Source organism: Populus trichocarpa, chromosome 1, assembly GCF_000002775.5.
Source record: "Populus trichocarpa isolate Nisqually-1 chromosome 1, P.trichocarpa_v4.1, whole genome shotgun sequence".
Lineage (NCBI taxonomy): Eukaryota > Viridiplantae > Streptophyta > Magnoliopsida > Malpighiales > Salicaceae > Populus > Populus trichocarpa.
The window spans coordinates 16,083,451-16,090,921 of NC_037285.2; positions in this window are offsets into that span (position 1 = coordinate 16,083,451).

Here is a 7,471-nt window from a genome sequence, read left to right on the forward strand (position 1 = left end):
ATCATATTTAAATGGTTTGCAACTTGACCCAACAAAAACCTATCTTGGAGAATCAAAGTTATACACAATGATCACCCTCACACTATACATATAAAAAGACACGAACGAGTAGTATAAAATCACGACAAAGTTGATCACTCCTTTGAAGAGTTTGCAAGTCCTATTAAAAACTTAGTATGAGAAACATTCAATCTCGCAAAAGATAGCAAGAATAATAAATTTTTTTATTAAAAATAGTCTAACGTCAAAAAGTCTCTACAAAAAAATATTTAAACTAGAAAGAATCTGAATTATAATAGGATATCCCTATGGATGTGGATAAATCTAATAAATAATAATAATCCAATGAACCCAAATTTAAATAAAGACTCTAATATCTCTAAAAGGTCTAATAATTAAAAGATAAATAAAACAATAGTTCAACTAATTTAAATAAGAATAAAGTCTTCTTTATAATCTATTGGTATAATCAAAGCCTAGCTTTAAACGTGTGGTTCTATCTCTTCTTAATGAATTAGAAGGAGTTCCATTAGTCAATGGAAAGTTATGCATGTCCAATTTCCAATGCAACTGGAATCACACTAAATTCTTTTTTTAGCTCCAGTTATGACCAAACAAGTAGAGAAAGGTCAAAATTGGCAAATTTGAATTTTTTTATTCCAATCTTTTTGTAATGTCTAAATGCTCACCAACAAGCCTTTCTTAAACATTAATTAAATTAATCAAGGTATGTTCTTTATTATTTAATATCTTCTTAAAGTTCACATTGTCCTATGTATCTTGAAGAAGTCCATTAAAAGTCTTTTTGAATTTTTTAGCCCTGAGTCTTGTCACTAGAACAACTAGAACCTCTAACAGATCTTTTGGTGTTACTTGGATCACATTAGAAAGGTCATTATAGTTATCCAAGTTGGCATTGACAAAGACACGGCTTTAAAGAGATAAGTGTATAACACTCGATGACATAATGGAAAGTCTCACTTAGTGGCGGTGATTTTTGTTCTTAGTAGCTCATACAATTATTAATCTCATATCTTACCTGGGCCTTTTTCAGTGAAAACCAAGCGAGCAAGATTCAGAAGAGACTGATGCAATAACCATTTTATGGCTAAGGCTTATTGAGGAGTGCTTTTCATTGCAACTCCTTTGAAGAGTTAAAGTATCATGCCTACTTTACATGTTGTTTTGTTTTGTTTCTTTATGAAACTAGAGTTGTCTTTATGCACCTGGTGCATTTAATAAATTTTTTTTTTTCTAATTGATGAAAAGGAATAATGTAAAGTTGTTCTTATATAGTTAGAACAACATTGTTAAGCATTTGCACTTAATAAGAGAGTTGATGGAGATCGACTATAGTTTCTATGGTGGGGATCTCCCCCGTCTTAGAATTTCATCGGTCATTGAAAGAACTTTTAGTAATGAGTGAAATGGAAATAATCTAGCTTTTAGTTCAAGTTCGTATAGACAACGCCACTAATGATGTGGTGAAAAACTTTAGCCATGAATTGGGCTTTCCATAGTTATGTCTTTAGCTTATGATTGTTCTTAAATATAGGCCTTTATCTATAGCCTAAGTGGTTCCTATAAAACAAGTCTCTTATATGAACATGAGACACTCTATTACTTAGGTTAGTATGTAAGAGGAGAAAATAATGTACAAAAAAGTAAAATATAATGGATTGTATAGAGTATGTATCTGTAAGTTGTGTGTTTTCTCCCATGAACTTTTATGACATGTTGTATGGTTATTTCTAGTTTATGGAATTATTAGGTGGTTAATGATGGTTCTTTGAATTACTGGATGGTTAATGGTGGTTCTGAGAATTTTTTAGTGGTGGTGGTGGTGGTTTATGGAATTGTTGGGTGATTAATGTTCATGTATGAAAATTGTCTTATTTGTCTTACTTGTTGACCAAGGTATTTATAAATTTTGGTCATGTTTGCATACCTTATTACAATTACAATACCTGAGTGTGTATAGATAATAGAGTTTTACTATTGATAAAGAAGTTGGTGGTTATCAGTGTCACAAAATAACCATTGACGAGAAATGTAGTGCCTGTTTATATAGAAAAATATTGTGTTTGCACTAAGAATCTATATGTTAAACAATATTAGGAACTAGAAACACATAGAGGCGACGATCCTAGAAACTAAAAATATGCATAAATGTGTGTGTCAGGTAAGGATAACCTAGCTTGGTAAGGAAGAAAAACATGGAAAAAGGAAGAGAGAAGGGAGAGAGAAACACTAACCATTTTGGCTTGTCTTGGTCCAAACAACTAGAAAAGTTATTTTTATGTGCCATCAGTTGCATACATTTTATTGTACCTTTATTTTTTTAATTGAGAAACGCAAAAATATTTTAAAAAAACAATCATCATCAAACTCCTCTTGTCAAGTGAAACTCATTGAAACCAAGATCAATTATTTTTATTACTATAATGTGGTCAACCAAAACCTTTCTCTCATCTCCATAGTTTTTTATGACTTTTCTCTCTCTTCTCTCAAATCTAGAAACTAAAAAATAAACAAAATGAATTTTTGGGCTAAAATAAAAATTCTAAAAATTTCTAGATTGGCCATGTATTTTCTTCGTGTTTTACATCATGGTTCTCTGTCTTTTAATTTTGTCTTTCTACTATAATTTAAAATATTATCTCATGAAATTAGGCCACAAGAGGATTAAATAAATAAATAACTCCTAAGATGAGGTTTTTTTTAAAAAAAAATGAAAAACAAGAGGAGATGAGTTTCATAGTGAAACAGTTGGAAAAACCCTAGTTCTCTTAATATATTTGTTAATTATTAATCCATTCATATAGTTTCACAAATAATTAAATAATGTGTGTGTGTGTGTGTTTGTAAAGATAAGAAGGCTTAGTCATCTACTATGGACCAAGACTCATTGCATTGTGAATTACTACAGTATGATGATTGTTTTGCCCTTTATAGTAACAAACTTGGAACTAAAAATTGGAGGGCAAAATGATCTTTCACAAGGTTCATTTGGTATTATCAAATTGATTAGGGGTGCATTGATCTTTTGAAAAACATTTACATAGTGAAATGACAGAATTACTCTTAAAAAAATTCTAAAATGGTGTCCAATGGTTTTTACGTCTTTTTAATTTTATCAGCACAGTGAAATGACATAATTACTCTTAAAATAAAATAAAAACTTTTATGCTTGCATACAAGGGTGTTTTCATCTTTTCATTATGGTTTTTTGGTAATAAACAATTTCTTTTAGGTGATATTTGGTAATTTAACAAATATAAATATTAGTTTAAAAACAAATCAGACACGTGCATGTCACGCATCCGTGCCTGAGGTGTGTTCTGGTAATCAAAAACCACCTTTTGTGGTGGAGTTAGAATCCTCCTGGTAGCCCCTCCACGATATGACAGTGCGCGTGACCAATAGGTCTCTGGTTTGGCGCCGATTGCCTTTTTATTTTCATTTTCTTTTTTTTCCCTCTTCCTCGATTTTCATGCTGACACTTCAAAATTTCAAAGCACTCCTTCACTTTGTTTGCTCCTTCATATTTGGTCCATTTGTTTTTAATTGCTATTTGTTTTATATAAAGTAATTTATAAGATTGAATTGTGTTTTCAATTTCTTCCTCGTTTAATTTTTTTATATGTTAAATTTGGTCTTCATTCTTTTAATTTTTATTATTTTTATTTAAGATTATTTTTAAAATTGCATTTGTTTTATGATTTTATCCTTCTTTGATTTTTTTTTTCCCTATCAGATTTAGTACTTATTATTTTAATTACTATTTTTTTTACTTTGACAAGTTTTTTAAATTGATATTTTTTTTATTTCATTCTTCAACATTAAATTTATGGAGAATTAAGTTTCTTAATTGAGATCAAGTTTAGGATTTCATGGGTTGTAAATTTGGTAGATTAACTTAGGTTTAGGAGATTCATCTAGTTTTGCTCGTTTTTTTTCTTTTTACTAAGCTCATGTTTTTTTTTTTCGTTTCATCCTTTATCATTTATTTAATTGGAGATTGGACTCTATTATTATTATTTTTTATTTTTTTTTGTTGATTTCGTTACTTATTTTGAGAATGATTCGAGTTATCTAGTCCTTCAACATTGAGTTGTTTGATAATTAAACTTTAAAATTTTATTAAGTTGGCTTTTAATGGGGGGTTACCTCGAACAACTAGGTCACATATTATACATACTAACCCGGGTAGACTCGAGTCGGGTTTTTCTGATCTTTTTTGGATTATATTTAAAAAAAAATTATGTTCTTTAATAATTTATTTGCTAAAAATTGATATTTGATTTTTTTTTTTCCAATTTACTTAACATGGGGTTATCAAGTTCATGTTTAATTTTTTTTCTTTATTATCATGTAAGATCGTTCAACATTTGATTTTTTTTAATAGATTGATTTCAATATCCTTTGAAATTTGATTGTTTGAGAATTGGTGTTCATGTTTTTTTTTTTACTTTCCTTTATATAGGGTTATCTCAATTTTATGTCCATAATTGCGATGTTAGTTGGTTAACCTAATTTGACTTGAGTTTTTTTTCATTATTTTTTAATTTTTTTTCAATTATGTCATTCAACATTAAGTTATTTGATAATTGAACTTCAAGATTTTATTTAGTTTGCTTTCGGCAGAGTTACCTCGGTGTCACGACTAAGTTTCATATTTGGCATGCTAACTTGGATAGGTTTGGGTCAAATGTTTTTTACCATTTTTCATTGTCATTTATATTCGCTTTATTTATCATCATTTTATTTTTTATTCATGTTATTAAATTATTTGTGCTTATTATAATCAATCGAGTTAATGACCTAAATGTCCTTACAGTAATAGTATTTTCTCATATTAGTCATTCCCTCCATGCAATATATGTTGTAAATCACACCATTTTGAATAGAGTTTAATGTTTTATTTTAAGAATTTTTTTTCACATCAAGGAATTGATTACTATGGAATAAGAATCATATGGTATGCTAGCGGTGAATATAATGTTTCTTTTAAACATTTATCATCTCATAATTTAAAGGCTATTACTGAAAAATTTAAATTAAATTTATTATAATTGTACAATTTCATAAAAAAAAACAATTAGAGTTAAATAATTGTTTTAAGGTTATGTATGGTTTTAGATTTGATCCCGTTTGTTTTTGCGTTTCAAAAGCGTTTTAAAAAAAATATTTTTTTATTTTTTACTTGCTTCAAATTAATTTTTTTTGTGTTTTTCGATCCTTTTGATGTGTTAATGTCAAGAATGATTTTTTAAAAAAATAATATTATTTTAATATATTTTTAAATAAAAAATATTTTAAAAAATAACCACTACTATATTTCTAAACACCTCCTAAAATATCGTAAACCAAAGTAGATGTTTTGTCCTTTGGAATAAGAGTTTGGTGCCCCCTTTACTAGGCTATGGTACATTTTTCCTGTTGGTTAGAGATTGAGACTCTTTGATATTTTTGGATGGTAGAAATCTTTTGTCAATTGGGCATACTAAAGTACAACTCGTTCCCTCATTGCTTTATGAAGTTTCTAAGCTTGACTGTGTGTGTAATGTGACATTCCTCGTTGGATAGTAAGTTTCTAAGCTTGACTGTGTGTGTAATATCATAAATAATGTGATATTTATGCACCTTTATTTTAAAAGGGTTCATCCAATTTTTTCAATATAGTAAGCTGCAATTCTCTTCTTAGTTCTTAATATTGGTATACTATAAAGATGGTGGTGTATTTGTTTGATTTATATCATCAATAAAATTACTATTTTTTATTAAAAATTAATTTATTCACTTTAAAACCTCTTTAATTTTGTTTGGAAACACATACTTGAGGTTGAGGAAAATTTAAAGGGATGTCATTTAACTCTTAGTATGTATTTAATAATGTAGTGCAAGTGATTTAGAATTTTATTTAAATTAAAATTTTATTTATATTAAAAATATCTAAAAATAATATCAAGTTAAATAACGTCCAAATATACTTTGAAAAGTATTATTAAGCATAATGTAAACATATTGTCATGTTATTAATTGTCCCCACCAATACAATTTATTTAATAATTTTAATTATACTTAACATAAATAAATCTTGATTTGAAATGGTTAAAGTGTATATTATTAAAGAACCAAACACAAACATAAATAATTGTTTCACTAACCATGAAAATTGATATAAAACAATATTGTTTTTCTTTTATTGTGTATCTACAAAGTCTTCCACAAAAGAAACCACATGAATTGGTTAATCACCTCGCTATTATAGAAAAGTGTCAAATACGGAGAATTCCACTCACCCCATTTCTAAAATTAAAAAATAAATAATAAATAATAAATAAAAATAACTACTTATAAACGAAAAAAAAACATGTAAACCTCATCTAATTTTGTGAGTTGATTTGAAAAACCCAAGATCTAAAGTCTGACTCGAGTTAATTTTTATTTAAATCAAATAATATATTGACTCGGGTTAGTTTTTTTTATTCTGTGTTGATTTCCCTCCAAGAAACTCAATAACACAACCCCATGCTATATTTTTTTTTTACCTTCTCAATCGATCACAAAACTTCAAATCGTCACAAATCAATCACTATTAATCTCCCTCCATGAAACTCAATTTAAGATGAATGTAGTTTGAATTTGAAAAGCTAATACATTAAATTTTTTAATTTACTGTTTTTTGAATTGTGAAAATTAATCAAGTGGATTTAGCTATAAAAAGCTAAAAAAATCTCATAGGTTTTGCCGGTTTTTGTAAAAAAAAAATCAAATCAAAGTAAATAGTTTGAATTAGTTTTTAATTTGGTCCAGTTCCGAATATGTTAAAAAAATGGTTTAATTATTTTTTTAATTAAAAATCAAACTGAAAATGAGAGCAGAGCAATTCTTCAAAAACAGAGTCTCAAGTTTGAGGACTGAATTATCTTGGCTTAACGGACCCAGAAAAATCTACGATTATGATATCATGTTTAAAAATCAAGATTACTGAATCGAGTGCACTTATATAATCCAGTTCGTGTATGATGGTGTTTGGATATGCTGGTGCGGCTGCGGTTAAAAAAAAAGCAGTGTCACACATGTTTGGTTAACCACGAACCACAGTTTGTTTTTATGTGGGTCCCAGTTAAAACTGCGGTTCAATTGCAAAAAATGAAAAGCAATTACACATTGCTTTTCATGCGTTTCTCCTCTCTCTCATCACCGATAATTTTACAATTACTTTCTCAACTGTCCTTTATCCCTCTTTCAATTTCCCAACGGTTACAAAAAAAACCCAACAAATTGATGGTGGAAGGTTGTTGTAGATCAATAACGTCCAGTTTCAACATTTTCCTAAACTGTTCCTTCATGCATTTCACATCTCTCTCACCACCGAAACTTTCCCAGTAACCACTGTCAATTACAGTCCTCGCAACCTCACAATTTTTTTTCTTGTTTCGGTTGCAGATCAATGTATAATTGA